The 22426-nt window shown below is 36.5% G+C and overlaps 1 long non-coding RNA gene and 1 pseudogene across 1 annotated transcript; one reads left to right on the top strand and one right to left on the bottom strand.

The window, feature by feature from the left end:
* Positions 1-212: 212 nt before the first annotated feature.
* LOC121416445 lies at positions 213-1909 on the bottom strand. Its single transcript, XR_005970173.1, has 3 exons — positions 1826-1909; positions 1357-1566; positions 213-351 (listed from the first exon to the last, which is right to left on the bottom strand). It is a non-coding gene; the product is annotated as an uncharacterized LOC121416445 (long non-coding RNA).
* Positions 1910-14066: 12157 nt separating this feature from the next.
* On the top strand, positions 14067-18104 carry LOC121416734 (annotated as a pseudogene).
* Positions 18105-22426: the final 4322 nt, after the last annotated feature.

The following is a 22426-nucleotide window of genomic DNA, read 5'->3' as shown; positions in this document are numbered from 1 at the left end:
TTCTGTTGATATTAATTAGAGCCCCTCTGGGCAATTTAAAAGGCCTCATATTCCAAAACTTCTGGGGGCTCTGCCCCCTCGATCCCCACCAGGGGCCTCTGCCCCCCCTCCGCTGATACATTGCTGGTTTGCGTAATGGATAGTGGAGCATTACAGATTCTCAACAAGAAATGTGGCGCTTCCAAAAAAGTAATTGAGAATGGCTGAGTTAGATAGAACTGTCTCCGAGTTGCTTCAACTTCTTCTCTTGTAGGAATCTTCATGTATTGCCTCTTCCTTCTTGCTTTAGCTTCTGACACATTGATGACTGCGATATTGCTGCCTCATCACCATGCATCTTTTAAAATGATCCTGTAAAATAAAAACAAACCATATGGTTGATAGGTGAGGTGATTGTTTTGAGGTAATTTAAAACATTTCATTGAAGCACATACAGATGTTAAACAATGAATATTCATCTTGTACAAATATCATACAATTTTCTCCAATATATTTTAACAAGTGGAACGCCTTTGGCAGTCTCTCCATCATTATGCGATTCAATATAGCAGCAGTGCTGACTTCAAAAACAACTATTGAATAATTTTTTGCCCAATGCTTTAATGACTTTTTACCTTGAAGTTTTGCACATCTTTTGATTAAAGGTAAAAAAAAATAATTGGGTTGTACAGTACCCAAACAATGTACCGTCAATTTTTAATTTCAGCCAAGTCGTCACTAGTGAATTATATTTGTGACAGAAATTGAGGAAACAGAATTGAAATTAATAGAGAAGTGACATAGAAGTATTTTTTGTGAAATATGAATAAATTTTGCATGAATTAACATAAATAATTTTCTAGTCAAAATTTCAAAAGTCTGAGTGGAAATTTGGGGACCCTAATGTACATGTAGCTCTACCAGACGGATGAAAAAAAAATCCAAATTGGTCTACAAATACAGAAGCATTTTTTGTGATTATGAACTTTGCATAAATTAGCATGAATAAATTTTGCATAAATTAGCATAATTTTATATTCAAAATTTCAAAATTTTGTGTACAAGTTTGGTGAACCTCATGAAGCTCTACCACGGGTTAATGGCAAAATTTATAACTCTAACCTGACATAACAGTTGTAAAAGCAGAGCCTCACTCCTGCTGTGGTAGTTTTGGAATTTTTAAATTATGCAATTCATAGGTACTTGACTGTTGCTGAAATGATACTCTTATTTATGTGCTCCTTCTCTGATTTCTAGATATTGTCATGTCATCAGCTTTATCTGGAGTCCTAAAATTATAGAAACAATCTCAGTCATTTAGATTTAACAGTGCCAAGAAACATTCAATAATCGTTTATGAAAAATTAAATTACTTACCCACTGCATAAAAATGGAGAGTTGTCAACACCTGCAAATAAACAGGAAGTTGATCTATCCTCTGAGCTGTGTGTCCCTCTTCATTTCGGCTTCCAGCATATTGGTGACGGTTTCTTTTGACAGTCGATACTGATCTCGAGATGGCCCATCCTTGTACGATTTCGATGGATTTTTAGCATCATGTAGCCCACAATGTCTTGGGAAAGGTAGCTGTATGCAGAAGAGTTGAATATTATTTTTAATTCTTTTAATTTGTGATCTTTATAATCATTCCAAACTGTACATGTGCATGTAGATTTGATCTGCCAACATAATTACTGCAATCTTAATTTACTTCCTGAGATTAACAAAAACTACATTCAAGCCATTTCATTTCTTCAGTCTAAATATTTCATGTTCGATATCTTAAATCATTTCAATAATACTTTTAAACAAATCAAAACAATGTAAATCAAATTAATAATCATACCTCTTAGTAATTTAAAGCTGTGAAGAAGATGGAGATAATCCATAGAGACCTACACTGTATGGTACACTGTATGGTAGACCTACATGATGCCGATGTAATTCTGCGAAACAATGGTCAAATAAAAAAATAAAAAAATTTCATTAAAAAAAAAATATTAATTGGTTTATCACGTTTTAAATGCAAATCTCACAGTAAACACTGTGAATGATGAATAAATAAAAAAAACATTGTAATAATTTGTTTGAAACTGGAATATGCTTTCAAAATTAGGCCTAGGCCTAACGACTTACACTGTAACTTAAATCTGTTTTTTTTTGTGGGGCTCTATTTTCTCTATTTGCAAGTGAAGACTTTAGTTTAGAGTTAGACCAAATTTTGAGAAATCAACTCTTTAATATTCCTACAGCCTCAAAAATTGGCCTGTGCTGAAAGCAAAAAGGTAGATCTCGATCTACAAATGTATATTTTGAATTTGAAATGCAATTTAGGCTTTTTAGTAGGCCTACGAAGTTTAGTCAAGGCAAATTCAAAATCAAATTGAAAAAAAAATTCTTTCTGACTCTGAGTTTCTCCTCTTAAAATGCACCAAATAGTACAAAAAATATATAGATTTAGATATTTTATTTTCATCTTGACATTGACAAATTAAGATATAGATGGCATAATAATATAAATATCCTCGTGAAGCTCATAAAACAATTAAGCCCGGCCCGCGGCTGAGCACCTTCAATTCGTTCAACAACACAGCGACAAAATATCCCAACACTTAAATGCACGGATGGGACTGAGGCAATACACACGCGACGATAAAGTGCATCGTCTGGACTTGTCAATACCAAAACCTCGTTCGCAATCATGAAAAACAACACTACCAATTTCATATAACTGCTTAAAACGTATCAATATATTCCAGAGAAGGAAAGCGGGAATTCTTTTTACGAATTCAAAGAAGAATACTTACGAACTTCTAATCAAGAAGACCACTTGTCAGGTCCAGGACCGCAAGAAAAATTTTCTTCGCTTCACGGATTTTTCACAAACTCCTCAAGTGCGCATGCTCGTAAAATTAAACCATGGTTTAAACCACATCTAAGAGCAGACTAAAAAATATGACGTTTCATGACGTTTTATGACGCATTTAAACCCCCTCGGGGTTTAAACCTCTTTCGTGAAACGTAAATGAAAAACCCAGCTCGGGGTTTAAACCAGGAGGGGGTTTAAACCACCAAAAACCAGGAGCTAGGTTTTTCGTGAATTCGGGCCAAATAATTTGAAATTAGCTGGTGAGTTTGTCAGAAACAAAATCAGAAGTAATAAGGATATAAAAGGAATTTGTGTTGGAGAAAAATCTAAAGAAATAAAGTTATGTCAGCTAGCTGACAACCAGACACTTTTTATGCAAAATAAGTATTCAGGAAATAAGGCCATACAGCATGTAATAGATTTTGGAAAACTTTCAGGTGTTATCTTAAACAAGAAAAAAACACAAGTTATGTGGTTGGGGAAAGACAAACCTTTAGAAATGATAAGTAATATTCCATGGGATGAGAATTGTGTTAAAGCCTTTGGTATATTTTTTACCAGACATGAATCTATGAGCTGCGAACTTAATCAAAGGACAAAATTGATAAAGTAGAAAGATTGCTTTTAACATTTGCAAACAACAAAATCTTACATATAAAGGTAAGATAATTGTCTTAAAACTATTAATATTGTCTAAATTTTCATACACTGCTCAAATTATTTTTTGTCCTAACGACCTAGTTAAAAATAGACAAATTAATGATGAACTTTCTTTGGGGATCCAAAATTCACAAAGTAAAAAGAACTATGGTAATTAGTGATTTTGTCAAATTGTGGAATAAATATGCTACATCTATGTATACAGTAAAACATTTTTAAGTTAAGATGGCTTTTCAAATATTTCGATGATACTAAATCAAAATGGAAATAGATGTTTGATTATTGGTTTGATAAATTAGGTGGAAGCTTTATTTTGAGAAATTGTATGTGTGATCCAGAATATTTCCTGTCATTGAAAACGATTCCAAGGTTTTATCGTGAAATATTATATGTCTGTTTTTACTTTTAAAATAGAAAAACTGCTTAAGGAAAAGAAAAAAATAATCTCAAGCGCAGAGATTTGCAAAGAATTGTTATGGTTTAACAACAATATCAGACATAACGGAAGAATGTTATTATTTAGGAACTGGATACGGTCAAATATTTTGTTCATTGGTGATCTGGTATTCTTACTGTAAATAAGGTAAAAGAAAAGTTAGTCAATCTTGATGGACAATTGTTGTCAGAATATATATGCAATTTGTATAATGTCAATACCGAAAATGTGGAGAGAACAACTAAAAGAAAATAACCTTGCCTTTTTAGAAAATTTAAAATTCAATCATGAATGACGAGTCATACATGCCATCTGTAAATACATTACTTAATTGTAACTCTAGAGTAAAACAAATTTATTAAGAGATGTTGCAATTAAATGTTGAAAGATCAAGGGCCGAATTAATTTGAAGATAAATTTTAGATGAAGAAAATAAGAATTCTTGGTTGTTTACATGGACACTGAAACTCAAAAGTATTCAAGACAATGCCATAGCCGATTTCATTTCAATTTTATGTATGATTTATTACCTACTCTCTGTAACTTAAAATGGAATTTCAGAAACACAGATATTTGTCGTGAGTGCAATAAGTTGAGTGATTTATCACATTTGTTTTGGTTGTGTATAGAGGTTGATAAGTTTTGGAAATACGTTAAAGCACTCATAAGAAAATGTTTAATTCAACATTTTCGTTTGAAGCCTCAACATATTATTTACGGTCTAAGAAAAGAAAAAGGAAAAGAAATTAATTCAATTTTGAATTATGCATTATATTATATTTACAAATGTTACAATATAACATTAGTTACAATGAAAAAGATGAAGTTTTATGATTTGAAAATTATGTTCATATATGTTGTGGAAAAAAAGATGTAATGAGAAAGGTAAACGAAAGGAAAATTCGTATATGAATATGATCATATGGAATCTAATACCAAATAACTTTTGTTTGTGTACATATATATGTGTATATTTTTATTCAAATAAAGAAGACCAGGGGGGGGGGGGCGTTTCATTAATATTTTCATCCGACAAGTTGTCAGATCTGACAACTTTCCTGGATTCTGATTGGATGAGTAGAACTGTTACTATAGTAACTGTCGGATAACACAGGACTTGTCGGATAAAACGTCCGACAAGTCATATCATGAAATAATACAACAGCAATGCCATAATTCACCTGATATATTGAAAATATGTCATTGCGTGTCAACCCACACCGTTCTATTATGTTGAAGATATTTATTGCGTGTCAACACAGACTGTTCTATTATGTTGATACTAATGTACCGGCACCCGCTGGAACGGTAACTAACAAGCGAAAATACTAATAACAAAAAGGAGACATGCTTGATTTGGCAGGGTTTTTTCACAGAATTGTTCCCAAGTTACGAAAGGCTTTACTCAAGACTGGCACATGTTCTAATCTGATAAAGTCAGCAGCTGCATAGTGACCCGTTAACCCCAAAAAGGTTCACCAGTCTGTGTAAATTAGGCATTTGTCGTAACTCAAAAACAGCTTTATGATACACAATAGATCGAGTTTCACATTGACTGATAACAAAAGATTACCAAAACCTTTGAACTCAATTATTGAAAGCAGTTTGGTTTATAGTTCGTATATATACTGTTTGAATGTATGACGGAATAACTGTAAGCATAATATTCTATTCTCCGTGGATGAGACCCGCTATAGGAAATTTAGTATCTGAATCAGTAGCGGACCGTGACCCGGAGGAGACAAAGCATTGGGGGGGGGGGCACTGCATTGTTTGTGAACAATGCTGTACCCCCATGCTTTGTCTCCTCCGGGTCACGGTCCGCCACTGATCTGAATATAAAAACGGTCCAATTGAGTTAGATATAGCAAATTGTCCTTATACAGTGACTCTTCTTGTGTATAAATGAAATTCTGAAATCATCTAAAAATGCCTTAAATAAAGGGGGAAAACCTCGTATGAATGTACGAAAAGTCCAGGTCCAGGGGGCCGTTTTACAAAGCTTTTCGAAGTTAAGAGCGACTTTGAGAACGACTGGTGATCCTTTCTTTATACGCGCTAAACCATCGCCAATGAACGTGTTGGTATATACAATTTACCACAGGAATTGATCACCAGTCGTCCTTAAAGTCACTCTTAACTTACGAACTGCTTTATGAAACACCACTTTTCATACCTTCATATCATTGCGCTCCCTCTCATTACATTCCACTCTGTAATACACTAACTGCATTTAATTTGGTTATTTGACAGAGATGTGGTTCAATGGTTGTGACGGAATAAAAGAATTCACCTGAATCTTTAACTTTATTTAGTTTTAGATTATTATTATTATTAGTTTTTCTTTTACATGAGGAAAGAGGTATTTTCATTATTGATCACATGTAAAGTGGAATCTTGTATTGGTTTGGACCGGGTCTAAAATGTTTAAAAAGTAATAAGTTGAAGATCACTTGCAGATGTCTGTGATTATGTGCTATTTGGGTATAATTATACCCTGTGTGTGTGTCAGAGTATGTGCGTGGGTGTGGAAGGGGTAAACGCGAGAGATATAAGATGGGGGGGGGTAGGAGGAAGGTGGTCCTTTTAATAGAAATGCATTTGGTACGGGGGCACCATGCGCGACAAAAAAAACACGTAAAAAAGATGTCTTGTTCAAGATAGGGGACTTTATTTACGCAACGCAATCAAGGCAATAGGGGTGTAAAAACAGTGAAATAATGAGAGTGTATCTATTTTAGCTAGGATAGCTACGTGTTTAGGGTCAAATTTGCGAGGGTGTTAAAAATCAAGACCCAAAGTGTTTTATAAAGGAAGTACTTTTTGCCCCAAGAGTCAATACTACGTGTTTAGAGTATGATTTGCGCGAAATGTGGGAGATGGGGCTAAACTAACCCCAATGATATAGGTAAAGGTAATACACATATCGTTGTACTTGAATTTCAGGGAATACTTGTTAAGAGTATCGTTTTGTTTACTTGTTAATAAGGGTAGGGTTTCACACGCTAATACTTGTTAAGGGGTGCATTGTCAAAATATGGAAAATACTTGTTAAGGGTGCTTTTTGAGACCCCATGGTCGCGCATGGAAGCTTCCCACCCCCCGGATTTGGTATTATGTATGACACATATTCGTTTGCCTTACTTTTTAATATCGAGGACTTGTGTTATGTATACAACCATGCAAAACACCGTAAATGAAATGAGAGAAATATAGGGATAGATAGAGTAGTAGACTTGTTAAGAGGTTGAACGCTGCATTTTTGAGTACAAATGTCCAACTTGGCACAGATGTTCCTTGAGTCAAAAGAAAAAGATTCATCCAAAGAGACACGCTGTATCTATGCAAATAAGCAAGTAATTTGCATAAATTTGCATATTATGTCGATATAGGAAAAACAAGTAATTCAGAATAAATATTTCACCAGAACTGCCCTAAAATTGGATATAAAGACTTAGGGTAAGACAGGGAAGAAAACTGTCATAAAATAATTGGGCTATCTTTGTTTATTATTACCTAATTTACATAAATTATGCAAATTATAATTTAAAAAAGAGTATTTTTTCAAGAATCCTGAAATGTTTTATAAATAACGGCAATTAATACGAAATGTCAACATTCTAAATGAAAGAGAATATATTAGCGAAAACATCGATATGCTTCATGACAGTATTAGTGTCTTAATTTGCTTAGAAAGAGGGCAAATATGTAAAAATGTATGACGTGATATTGCGCTAAAACGAGACCAAAACAACCTCTATGTCACAGTCACACTCACGAATCGGACAATAAAGCGATCAATGGTATGTCATTCGAGATAACACAATCTCAACACAATAGCTTCCATCGGCTTCCCGTATCGCTTTTGTTGGTGTGTCTGCCACATCGTAATCTGTGATACATACGGGCAAAATGCATTTCGGTATCGGTAAAACACTATTAATTTTGTTTTATTTGTTTCCCTTGGAAAATTTACAGCAGACATTGCTTTGCAGGTTACTGCTTAAATGAAGCTCTGGCACATGAATCATGACGAATGTATCCTACCTCAATCCTTATTTTAACTTTGTTAAAATATATATCTTTTGGAGACCCCAAAGTGGCAAGACTGCATCTCCCCGGCATTCCCGCTACTTTACACAACCAGTTTGACTTGTATTATCTACTTGGAAAACACAGATGTATGAGACATCAGACAACATGATTCCTGAAAAAAAAAATATTTTTGTTTATTTAAGCCAACGGGAGCCTTTCGAATTTACCCCATCCCCTCTCCGTATTTCGACTTTAAATACAAAAAATATCTTGTTTTAAAGCCATCGGCAAGGCAAATTGCGTTTTTTTTTGGTTATAATAAAGCAACTTTTATATCTATATCTTTATATTTACGTTCATCATTATTGATATTATCATAATTATTATTAACATTATTATTGTTATTATAATTATTATTAATATTATTATTGTTATTACTACTATTATTGTTCGGCCGTTTGTAATAGTTCTCTAGCACAGTAAAGGCTATTGTTCGGCCGTTTGTAATAGTGCTCTAGCACAGTAAAGGCTATAACCCAACAGGAGCATGCCTAGGATACCCTTTCCCTTTTTGGTTTTATGTATTAAAAAATAGTTTATTGTCTTTAGAACTCTTAAAAGATTACTTTTGTTTGTATTGATACCTTGGAATAGATTGAGGAGAAAAAACTCTTCAACTGACATGTAGAGGAGTTGTGGTAAATTGAAGAACAGCCACACTGCCCTTTATTGATTCCACTCTATGTTGAATTTAAATATTTTGAGAGCCCAATCGGAAGAAAGATACATTTCTACTCAGTGGCGTACCGTGGGCCACGGCATTGGGGGGCACCAGCAAAAAAAATCGAGTCACTTAGGGAGCGCGCGAAGCGAGCTAAGTTTTTAGGTATACTGACCTAATAGAAACATTTTAAAGACATGCAGTGCTATTAAACGGATATGTATCTCACTGATTGAATAATGCATACGCGAAGCGCGAGCTAAAATTTTTTGATATTCAGACCTAAAAAGGGACATTATAAGCATTTTTTTTGTAATCATGATATGTACCTGCCTCGCTTTACAATGCGAAGCGCGAGCTGAAATTTTTGTATATATTGACCCAAAATGGGGAATATATTTTAGGAATCCATTAAGATCTAATCTAATGCTAGTACCAACCTTTGCTGATTTTGTTAGAATTACATTTAAACACATTAAGCATTTTTGGAGACATGGTAATCATTATTATCATGCGCATCTCACTAATCAAATACTGCGAGCGCAAAGCGCGAGCTGAAAATTTCGGAAATTCAGACCTAAAGAGAGGCATTCTAAGTCTTGTTTGTTTGCAGGAATTCACTAAGACTGTACGTATTTCATTAACCAAATGATGCGAGCGCGAAGCGCGAGCTGAAAATTTTTGATATTGAGATCAGAAGACTAGACATTTTAAGGACTGATTTTAGAAATTCATTGAAGAGTAGACATCTCACCAAACAACTAATGTGAACGTTAGCAAGGACAGGAAATGTTTTATATTAGACCTTAAATAGGGCAATCAATTTAAGTAGTCATAAAAAAAAGCAAATGTCACTACATGAAAAAATTATGACTCGAATTGCGAGGTAATGTATTTGGTGTACAGTGTTGATTTGAAAACAGAAGGTTTTAGTACTTCAGGATTATGTAATATAACATAATTATAATATAACATTTATAATGAACATAATTTCTTCTTTCCCCACTACGTTTCTCTTCCTTTCTCCCGCTTTTTCGCCCTTTCCCCCTTTTTTTTTGGGGGGGGGCAGCCGATTGGGGGGCACGTGCCCCCCATGCCCCCCCGTAGTTACGCCACTGTTTCTACTACACACAGTAAAGCCTCTTTGCGTTCTCCTCTTGAAAAAAAAAACATAGAAGGCATTGTTTTATTTCTCATAATATAAGTTCGTGTACGTGACGGTGGCCTGTCGAAGTTGCCAAAAACCGTTTATTTTGTTTTGACAATATATATTTAGAATATCGTCTAAATGAAGCCCTCATCTGGAAAAGGGCACTTATTAAAGACAGCATCTACATTATATAGAGGAGGCCTTGGCACTTGGAAGAGGGGGCTGAAGCTTGTTTGATTTCTTGGGACCAAAATTATACATTGAACCTTTTTCGTTTTTCAAATTTACATCAATAAATTTTACAGGAAATAAACAAAAAGGATTGCACTACAAAATGAATTTTTTTGGGTAACGTTCCTTTTTTTTTCGTTTTGTCACATCTGCCGGAATTCCAGGGGGTGCTATCTATCGAGAATAACACACGCAGCACCCCCCCTCCCGCCCCCTCGTCCGGAAAATCTTGCGTTGTGCTTCAGCCCCCGCTTCCAAGTACCAGGGCCTCCTCTACGTAATGTAGATGCTGCCTTTAATAAGTGCCCTTTTCCAGATGAGGGCTTCATTTAGACGATATTCTAAATTGTCAAAACAAAATAAAGGGTTGGGCAACTTTGACAGGCCACCGTCATGTACACGAACTTATTTTATGAGATATAAAACAATGCCTTCTATGTTTGTTTTTTTCAAGAGGAGAAAGTAAAGAGGCTTTACTGTGTGTAGTAGAAATGTATCTTTCTCCCGAATGGGCTCTGAAAATATTTAAAGGGGAATCCAGCCTTGGCCATAAAATGTTGTGTTGGGAAGGAGAAAAATAAATTAAACAGAATGGTGAAAGTTTGAAAGAAATCGGACAAGCAATAAGAAAGTAATAGCTTCTTTAAAATTGAGATCACTAATACTATGTAGATTTCAAATTGGCAACTGGGTAAGTAAATTATGACAAGGGGCAAGGACAACTTTCTCATAGGCCATGTACTTTATTATCAGGGATTTGTCGTTTTCTCCTAAGTACTCATTCCCCTGGGGCAGTAATCTAAATATGACCCAGATAGTATATTGTTTTATGTCCTCATGAAAGAAAAATAAATTTGAAATAAAACTTTGGGGAAAAATGACATTTTAGCCATAATATGTATTGGAGTACATGGAAGAGTAGTCCTTGCCTTACATCACTATGACATCCCATATGCGGCCAATTTGAAGTCTCCATGGTTATAGTGATTACCAATATATACAACTTTTAAAAATTCATAACTTTCTTGTTGTTTGTCCAATATTGTTCAAACTTTCACCTATAAACTTGTCTGATTTTTTCCTTCCTTATAAAAGCAAGTTTTTATTTGGGTTGGATACCCCTTTAAATTTAACATAGAGTGGAAGCAATAAAGGGGTTTGAGTATTTTAGAGCTTACGTGTGGCTTTTTTTCAATGTACTACAGCTCTTCTACATGTCAATTGTAGAGTATTTTCTCCTCAATCTATTCCAAGATATCAATACAAACCATGGGCGGAAATCCCAGGGGGGACAGGGGGGACGTGTCCCCCCTACTCAAAATAGTAGGGGGGACACAATATCAAATGTCCCCCTACTTTTTGTGGGTCTTTGGTGATGCTAAGAAATATATCACTCAAAATGGGAATAAAACGTACGGTTTGGGACGAGATGACCTTTTTTTTATTAATTTTTTTTTTGTAATAGCGTTTTATTTTTTTGCTTGTCAAATTTTCCAGACCCTTGTCCCCCCCTACCTTTTGGGAGAAATTTCCGCCCCTGATACAAACAAAAGTAATCTTTTAAGAGTTCTAAAGACAATAAACTATTTTTGAATACATAAAACCAAAAGGGAAAAGGGTATCCTAGGCATGCTCCTGTTGGGTTATAGCCTTTACTGTGCTAGAACATTATTACAAACTGCAGAACAATAATAATAATAATAATAACATAAATAATATTATTAATAGAGATAAATATGAAATATAGATATAAAAGTTGCTTTATTATACCAAAAACGCAACTTGCCTTGCCGGTGGTTTTTAAACACGATATTTTTTTATTTAGTGTCGAAATACAGAGAGAGGATGGAGTAAATTCGGAGGGCTCCCGTGGACGTATAGTCTTAAATAATAAAAAAAACTATCTTCAGGAAACATGTTCACTGATGTCTCATACATCTGTCTTTTCCAAGTCGATAATACAAGTCAAACTGGTTTTGTAAAGTACCGAGAATGCCGCGGGGGATGCAGTTTTGCCACTTCGGGGTCTCCAAAAGACATATGGAATGATGTGGGGTACATTCGTCATGATTCATGTGCCAGAGCTTCATTTCAGCAGTAACCTGCAAAGCAATGTCTCCTGTAAATTTTCCAAGAGAAACCAATTAGAAACAAATAAAACAAAATTAATAGTGTTTTACCGATACCGAAATGCATTTTGCCCGTATGTATCACAGATTACGGTGTGGCAGACACACCAACAAAAGCGATACGAGAAGCCAATGGAAGCTATTGTGTTGAGATTGTGTTATCTCGAATGACATACCATTGATCGCTTTATTGTCCGATTCGTGAGTGTGACTGTGACATAGAGGTTGTTTTGGTCTCGTTTTAGCGCAATATCACGTCATACATTTTGACATATTTGCCCTCTTTCTAAGCAAATTAAGACACTAATACTGTCATGAAGCATATCGATGTTTTCGCTAACATATTCTCTTTCATGTAGAATGTTGACATCTTGTATTAATTGCTGTTATTTATAAAAACAGTTCAGGATTCTTGAAGGAATACTCTGTTTTAAATCACAATTTGCATAATTTATGTAAATTAGGTAATAATAAACAAGGATATCCCAATCATTTTATGACAGTTTTCTTCCCTGTCTTACCCTAAGTCTTTATTTCATATTTTAGGGCAGTTCTGTTGAAATATTTATTCTGAATTACTTGTTTTTACTATATCGACATAATATGCAAATTTATGCAAATTACTTGCTTATTTGCATAGATACAGCGTGTCTCTTTGGATGAATCTTTTTCTTTTGACTCAAGGAACATTTGTGCCAAGTGGGGCATTTGTACTCAAAAATGCAGCGGTAAGCCCCTTTTTTGCAGTTAACAAGTCTACTATAGATAGGGAGAGAGAAAGAGAGAGAGGCTGAAGAAGGGTTATAGAGAGCGAAATTGAGTTATTGTTTTATAAATAAAATTAAGTATATGCGAATAATATCATTACTGCATGAACATACATAGATGACATACGTTTTCTCGAAAAAAAAATCAGGTACAAGTCCAGATTTACCATCAAAACTATGATAAATTTGTGATTGATTTTGCATCGCAGTCCTGAATGTACTTTTTCCCATATTTTACACAATATTATCAGGCTAATATAGGTTTTCCTGTCCAATTTCATCAGAGTTGCAATTAAATTAATGAAAGGACGCTCAAATTCGAAATATTTCGTCCACCCTTTTTGACATCCAATTTAGGAGTAAAACCCATTTCCAATATTACACATATCAAGTAAAAATCAATAATAATAATAATAATAATAATAATATACTCATTTATATAGCGCAGAAACTATGTGCATATATTCTACTGCGCTGATAACAACGAAAAAAACTGTCCATATCCTGTAAGCGATTGCATATTAATGCTTTTGAATTCCTAAACGTTCGCAAGGGAGGTACCGGTGCGAATTTGAAAACACTACTCAGCTATTTTAATTTGATCGGTCTTTATAAATGTTTAAATGAGATCGCGTGCCATCACAATTAAATCAAGTATTTGGCTATTTAAATGCTGATCTCATAGGTCATTCAAATTAGTTGCAAATTAAACTATTACATCATTAAATCAGTTAAAATTTTGACGAAATTGGACGGGAAAACCTATACTAGGTTACACAGTCTGTCAAATGCATCATTTTATATTTTTTTCCAAGTCGCTTCGCATGCTTGGTATGAAATCAACTACCACCCCACCCCTTAAAAACAGGTAACACCCCCCCCCCCCTTCGAAACGGTAAGCAAAGTACTTACCCCCTATGACGATGTATGCCAATTTCATCCCCCGTTGAAGATTCTATTAACTTCAATTAAAATAAATGTTCATTTTTCCCCCATTGGACATTTCCTCAATCTTTCATACACATATATATATTGCTAAAGTATACAAATGAATACAATGACTACGAATATAATATTCAAATTATGTGTATGGGTAAGGGCGAAAGACCCAGAACGCAGGTCTTTGTGTCAAGATATACGCCCCTATAACTATGACAACTAGTGATAAACAGTTAAACAATTAAAAAACACGATTTGGTAAAAAAAGGAAAGAGAAATGAGAGAGAAGAAAAAGAACAAAACTAGAGAGGAGAGCAATAATATTATAAGAATGATTTATGCTAGGTGAATAACTGGAATGATACCGTTCTAATCATCAGTAATGTACTTATTAACATCCGCCATATTTTCCACAAAGGCGAAGACGGTACTATGGCAACGCATCATGTATCATGCATAGCATACAATTCGATGTGAACCCCGTGGTAAAGCTAATTGCACAAAAGGTTGGTGACTTGCTACAGATACAGGAGTATTCGTGTTCATATCACATCGTTCAGAGAGTGCAAACGTAGTTGGGATATTACCATTTTATAAATAGAAATGTACATTTAAAATCAAATTGAAAAGTTATCCACTCTTCTTATCTTTAAAATGGGACATCAGATCATCCGAAAATTTAGACTGGAAGAAGAATTGCAAATAGTCACGAAACAACACTGCTCTCCCAGGCCATAGTCACGAGACGACACTGCTCTCCCGGTCCACGGTCAGGAGACGACACTACTCTCCCGATCCAAAATCACGAGACTACTCTACTCTCCCGGTCCATAGTCATGACACGACTCTACTCTCCCGATCAACAGTCACGAGACAAAACTACTCTCCCGATCCACAGTCAAGAGATGACACTACTCTCCTGGTCAATAGTCATAAGATGACACTACTCTCCCGGTCCACAGTCACGAGACGACACTGCTCTCCCATCCACAGTCACGAGACGACACTACTCTCCCGATCCACAGTCACCAGACGACACTACTCTCCCGGTCAATAGTAACGAGACTACACTACTCTCCCGATCCACAGTCACGAGACAAAACTACTCTCCCGGTCCATAGTCATAAGACGACACTACTCTCCCGATCCACAGTCACGAGACATTACTCTCCCTGTCCACAGTCACGAGACTACACTACTCTCCCGGTCCATAGTCATGAGACGACACTACTCTCCCGATCCACAGTAACGATATGACACTACTCTCCCGGTCCATAGTCACGAGACCACACTACTCTCCCGGTCCACAGTCACAAGACAACATTACTCACCCGGTCCACAGTCACGAGACGACACTACTCTCCCCGTCCCCAGTCATTAGACGACACTACTCTCCGGATCCACAGTCATGAGACAGCATTACTCACCCGGTCTCCAGTCACAAGATGGCACTACTCTCCCCGTCCACAGTCATTAGACGACACTGCTCTCCCGATCCACAGTTACGATACAACACTTCTCTCCCGATCCACAGTCACGATACAACACTACTCTCCCAATCCACAGTCACGAGAAGACACTACTCTCCCGGTCCACAGTCACGAGACAACACTACTCTCCCCGTCCACAGTCACGAGATGACACTGCTCTCCCGATCCACAGTCACAAGACGACACTACTCTCCTGGTCCACAGTCACGAGACGACACTGCTCTCCCGATACACAGTCACGAGACGACACTACTCTCCCGATCCTCAGTCACGAGACAAAACTTCTCTACTGATTCACAGTAACCAGACGACACTACTCTCCAATCCACAGTCACCAGGCGACACTACTCTCCCGGTCCACAGTCACGAGACAACACTGCTCTCCCAGGGTCCGTTTCATGAAAGTTATCAGCACTTTCAGGTAGTCTTTCTCTGACAGGTACCATAGGAACAGTAAGAGGCCAGTGCTTTGTAGCCAATCGAAACCAAGGATTTCATTGAAATAGTCAGTACCGGCCATTTAGTCAGTGCTGAAAACTTTGAGGAAACATGCCCCAGGAATTGGTGGGTTGTAGAGAAATGCAACGTCATGATTGAAAAAAAAATCTTCAGTATGTTACTTGTGTACTAAAAGATACGAGTGGAAATCACTTTACATCTTGATATTCCAATAAATCGCAACTCTCTACGAGTTGAGCCCTTGAGGTATTCATTTTTTTCATTTAAAATGTGCCCTTCTCAGTTCCATGCAAACCCTTAGTTTTGTACTGTTCTTAACGATATTCAGGTGATACCAATTCTTTGCTAAATAAATACGGTTAATTTATAAGAAATAGTTACTTTTCTACCAGTTTATTTTTGTGTTGATTTCTTGCAGAAGGGGGCATTTCACCTTTAATGTAATAACGAGAACATAGTTATTCTTCATACATTTTTTCGTAGAATATGCATAAATTTATTTTAACTGCATTGATAATTTCCCCTGATTCATCCTTGAATTCATATTTATTTAAAAATCTGTGTTTGTACAGGCAGACCAATGTTCCTATCTGCTCTTCGTCATGGCGTCTAATTTCACAACAAAGAGTGGAGAGGGCAAGCTTCGTACAAGAAAGGTCATGACATGACATGGTCATGTGATGACCATGGTGAAGCAATCAAATTCTACTGCTTAGAACACGAGTTGCCAATTTGCCATCCATGCGCCACCAAAGATCATCAGAAACCATGCAAGCTGGAAAATATCCAGGATGTCATCTTTCAGAGGAGGGAGAATTTGGACGACAAAAAACCAAAGATAGAAGAAACGAAGAAACAACTGAAAACTCTGGTCTCCAAAATAGATATCGTTAAAACATCAGCTAGTAGGAGAATCAATGCAATCGAGGACCAAGTGAAGATGACATTCGAAGACAAGTTAAAGAATGTAGTAGACAATAAATTAAGAATTCTTCGAGATATTAACGACGAGGCACATGAAGAAATTAGAATGATCAATGAGAAAAGGAACACACGGATCAAGGATTACAACAATGAATTTGAAAAGAAAGAACAAATCACCAGAGACAAAGAAGCGAAATTGTTATCAGATACAAAGACAATTAGTGAGGAGGTTACTAAGAAGACAATCTCTCTTGTAAAAATCAGCATACAATAAATACTTTGATGAACATTGAATCAACCATCAAACGTATAAACCAACATGATGAAACATTGGTGATTGAAGCTCCTCAAGTACTTGCATCTATTGATGAAAATTTAAGTTTGAATGTTCATCAAGATGTTAGCGACTGTCTTGACCGAATACAGAGTGAAGTTGAGAGAGTGAAGTTTGTAGAGGGGGAAGTAGGTGGAGAATACTATGGTAGAATTGATGGGTATATCGGTAAATGGGAACTTGTCAAGTCAATCCACATTCCATCGTTTGTTAATAAGCCGTGGGTGCGTGGTTTAGTCAGTGATGATGAGATATGTGTGCAAGATAACAAAGACATGTATGTTACAAACATCAACACTCAACACACAGAGAAAGTCATTGATGGAGGTGTGTGGATTACATCATGTGCGCCCATAGACAGTAACGTAATAGTATGTGGTAAGTGGAGAGATGATTGCACGGGTGACAGGTTGGATGGATGCATCACTCTCTATGACAGACAATGGAAGGTGATTAGAGACATCAGCATACCAAGGAATGGATACGGTTATCATGCGTATGTTGATGTTGACAGGGATGGGATGATTATCGCTGCTCAGGACGACCAGTCTAATATCTACGTCATCAATCCTGCTGATGATTAGATAGTAAACACTATGACGATTCAGGGTAAGAAGGTGATGGTGAGATAAAAGTCTTGTCATCAGGTGATTTCGTTGTGAAAACAGATGATGGTGAACACACTGTCATCTCACGATCAGGAGAAGAGAAGGCTGTCATACACTGTGGTGAGTGGGGCTGGTGGTCAGAGTGTCGCGTTGACAAACTGACAGACACACTCTACATCGCGTACTGGGATAGAGCCTCTTTGCAGTTGATCAGGTGTCAAGCGATTGTATCATTCAGGCAAGGAGGATCGTGGAATACGTGGACTCAGATCTATCTAATTATGTCAGCCCTAATCTCGTTACTCCTTCTGGTAACCTTGTAGGGTGGGATGGAGACAAACTTCATCTTCACAAGAAGACATTCATGTTGTAAATCATCAAGTATTTCAATGAATTATTTCCAAAAGAAATATAGACGAGATACTTATTTTTAGTTTCATTTTCATTTTAATTCACGTCTCCCAACATGACTCCCGGGGGGGGGGGGCACTCAGTATATAATGCGTAGTGGGTATGTACCGCGGAGGGGACCCCCGTTTTTACACTCAAGTTTCCGTTCCAAGGCACAGCCTTTTTGTCTTATTGAGAAAAAGAACAAAGAAAGCCGCTCCAAAGCATAGCATTTTCTCTTTATGGAGATTAAAAAAGAGAAAAATATCCACTCCGAAGCTTCGCATATTTTCCGTTACGCCGCACGGCGAGGACGATTCCCCTTCCATTCCATGAAGATGACGTGAATTCCGGGCTTAACATAAACATAAAAAATGTTGCTAAAGCAAATAAGGGCTATACCCAGAACTCTTCCAGGGATAAAACATACCTGTAGAATAATGTCAGCCCCAAACCCTCGTATTAGTGATAAATTCGTGATGTTTTATACTCTGCGCTTTACACAAGTCAACACAGCTTGATAAAGCACGGTTAATATTTTTCAGATTTTAAAGTTTTTTTGTTTATAAATGTAATTAATTATCATTTAATGCAGTAAAAAATATTTTCGGCATCTCTTAAAACACTTGTTAGGCATAAACTACTCATTCACTCTGCCATCTTTAAAGTAGCACATAACACAAAATTTATATACTACACAATTTACTTAGTGTAATCTGTCTTTTCACAGATATTTCAAGTAGCCAATCAAAATTTGGTATCAAGGTGATGTCATATCGGCTTTGAATTATGTTTAGTCGATTCTACGCCCAAATTTACCCATAATCAACATGTTAAAGTAAAAATCTAACACCGAATTTAACTTTGGCGCACTTTTAACTCATTCTGGTCCACTGTGAGCCGGCGCCCGTGCGCGGCAGTGCTCGCTGCACTTATGCCCGTTCTATTGGGATGCACACGCAGGCGACCCCGTTCCAAGGACCCCCGTTTTCACAAACATTTGTAGTTCCGAGGACCCTCCTTTTTACAATAATCCCGTTTTTAGGCCCCCGTTTTTTGTTTCGCCCTCGGCAAACCCCTACCACTTTTTTGGTCGAGTGCCCCCCCCCCCCCGACATGACTACATTCGTAATGCGCGTGGTGACGGTGTGATTGTTGGATCAATATACACGTGCAATGTATTGGGTGTTGAAATAAATTTTTGATCGATTTCAAGTGAATCTTAGATTCCAAAATTAATTGAAAGTCGTGCATTTTATTGAAAATTTCCAATTGATTGATGGTTAGCTCTTGTATCAACAAATATGAAATTATTAGGTTCAGTTTAAATTGATCTATCAATTGCTTAATTTGCATATGAAATTTGAAATTGATCGCAAACATTTTCTTTCAACATCGCATATGTCTTACAAAATGCAGTGTCTAATATTAACCCGTTTGGATTCATATTTGATTCAAATCTCTAGTTTACTCGTAAACTAAATTAAACAAATACAAATTGATTAACCAATTACCTACTTTAACCACATGATAACAAAATGATCCCTGTAGAACGTCTAAGGGAATGGCTGAACCTAGCATGTAACGAGTTAATTACTAACTCGTGTTAGCTGAACCCGATCATTTACCAAACTCTATTTCGTTCAATGTTATTCGGTATTATTCTAACAGTGATCATGTTACCCCTTAGATTGAAATCGCGCTTAGCTTCATTTGGGTCTTTGAATCCAAACTATCCATCAGGTTGATTTCGTTTAATATTCTGTTGAAAAAAGATGAAGTAAAATAAAATTGTATTAAAATGAGAGGGGAAAAAGTGATGTGAAGTACAAGTAAGTGTAGGAACCGTGGTATAGTGGTTCTGACTATCACCTTGTAAACAACGGGTCGTGTGATCGAATCCCAATGAGACCTGGCGGCATTTGGCAAGGCGTTAATCCACACTTTGCCACTCTCGATCCGGGTGATGAATGGGTACCAGGTAGGATATGAAAGTCATAGAAGCTTGTCCAGTACTTTGTGCGCCTCGATGGCCACTGACTCGAATACTCTCCAGGGAATAGAGGATGTGCACACATTGTGTGCGGGAATGACTGATTGAATCCGATGACCGGGGTAGTAGTATATCTGTAAATTGATCAGACACACTGTTCCGATGTATAAAGGGTTATATATAAAAGTGGATTATTAGTATTAGTGTTAAATTCAATATTCAGTAATGAATCATATTTCAGCTCGCACTGAGCACTCGATTTATTTGATTTATAAATTATTTCTCCTCTCGTAGTGAATGGAGGATGCGTACATTATGTGCGGGAATGACTGATTGAATCCGGTGACCAGGAGACCGTTTCATGAAAGTTGTCAGCATTGACAAGTTTTCTTCTTCGACAGTTACCATAGCAACAGTCAGAGCCAATCAAAACCAAGGATCTCACTGAAATTGTCAGCGCTGACTGCGCTGAAAACTTTCATGAAACACCAACCGATGATGATATATCTGCAAAGCGCTTTGACAAGGCGTTCAGATGTATTAAGAGCTATATAAAAGCGGACTATTATTATCATTATTATCATTATTATTATTATTATTATTAGTAGTAGTAGTAGTAGTAGTAATACTATTATTATTATTATTATTATGGCGTACGTTATCCCTCTCATGAATGTTAAGGGAAAATAAGATAAAAACTCGTATTGTGTAATAGAATCCTTGCTCAGTTCGCATGAATATCGCAATGGATATGATGAAGACAGACAAACATGATTTCCCAATAATTCTCTTTACAACAATGTAATATTCTCATTCTGTAGAAACCAGTCATATCATTGCTCTGGTGCCTATCCTAGACTAATGAGCAAGATTGATCCAAATACTCTCGTAGCTAAATTCATCTCCCTGCAGAAACTGGTGAATTGTGAGACTTTCTTTCTCAAAGACTTTTCAAAAACCACTTTATTATCAAGTAAAATTGATTATTTTGGTACCATAGAAAAAAAATAAATGTTACTCTTTTATATTGGTCAATTCGTTTGAATAAAAACATGTGCTTTTATATTCTAAAGCTTTATAAGTCTGTGCCTAAGTTTGCAACAATTAATAATTGAAACTAAGGCCATTATTGAAGTAAATAATTGCATTCAGAATTCTATAAAGAACAATACATTAAAAAGGTAACATAAAAATATGAACTGCTGTTTGCTATATGATTATACCTGAAATTAAAACCAATGTCATGATATTCAACATAGTTGAATAGTTATGTAAACTTTTATGAATATTAAAGAAAAACAAAAAAAATACTATATTCATTGACCCCAAATGACCATGATCATGTGAACTAAGACGTGTGCAAAACAATCATTCATATTTGAATACCCTTCTAGATGTTTCATGAACTAGATCGATAAACTTTCTAAGTTATAATGCTAATTAGACAAATACCCCCAACACGGACAAAGTTCTTTGACCTTAAATGACATCTGATCTTGGTCATGTGACCTGAAGCGGGCCCAGGATATTGAGGGATACATTGCTGATCTCGTGTCCAATTTTCATGAACTAGATCCATAAACTTTTAAAGTTATGATGAAAATTCTGCACATACACCCAACATTAGCATAGTTCGTTGACCCTAAATATTCAGGGACCCACTTTATAGAAACCAAAATTATCCACACTCTTCATAACTCGCCATACTCTTGTAAACCTCGCGGTTAGCTCCCAAGTGATTCGGCAAGCTTGTGCAGAACTCGCAGCTGGTCGTATTAGAATCGCGGGAACTCGTGTATGGAAATATATCTTGATTTATGCAAATTTCTTCGATTTTTTACGAGTTGCCAAGAGTTTACGAAGAGTTTCTCACGAGTTTAGCGAGTCTACTTCGAAATGTTCCGACTTTGATCGAGTCTTTCAAGAGTTCTCGAGAGCTTGACAAAATTTTGATTTTTTTAAAAAATTGCACGAGCTTACTGCGACATCACTCGAGTTGCGTCGAGCTGCCAAGAGTTGTAAAAAGCTGGGCCGAGTTGCTGCGAGTAACGGAGAGTTATCACGAGTTGAATGAAGAGTTACCGCAAGTAGCCCCAAAAATCTACTCGCCACAACTCGCACAAACTCGTACATCCAATTCGGCTCTGTGTGAACAATGCATAACATAAACAGTTGAAAAACCTTTTGTTGCAATTATTTCCGGGTCAAACTATATATTGATTGGTCTACGATAGAAAGGTCATTGTATAAAAAAATGACGCATGTCTTCATTCGTCCATTAACCCTATCTAGGCCGGGGGGAGGGGGGGGGG

This window comes from Lytechinus variegatus, chromosome 6 (assembly GCF_018143015.1).
Source record: "Lytechinus variegatus isolate NC3 chromosome 6, Lvar_3.0, whole genome shotgun sequence".
NCBI classification, from domain to species: Eukaryota; Metazoa; Echinodermata; class Echinoidea; order Temnopleuroida; family Toxopneustidae; genus Lytechinus; species Lytechinus variegatus.
The sequence above is the reverse complement of the archived record's forward strand: the minus strand, read 5'-3'. Positions and strand labels throughout refer to the sequence as shown.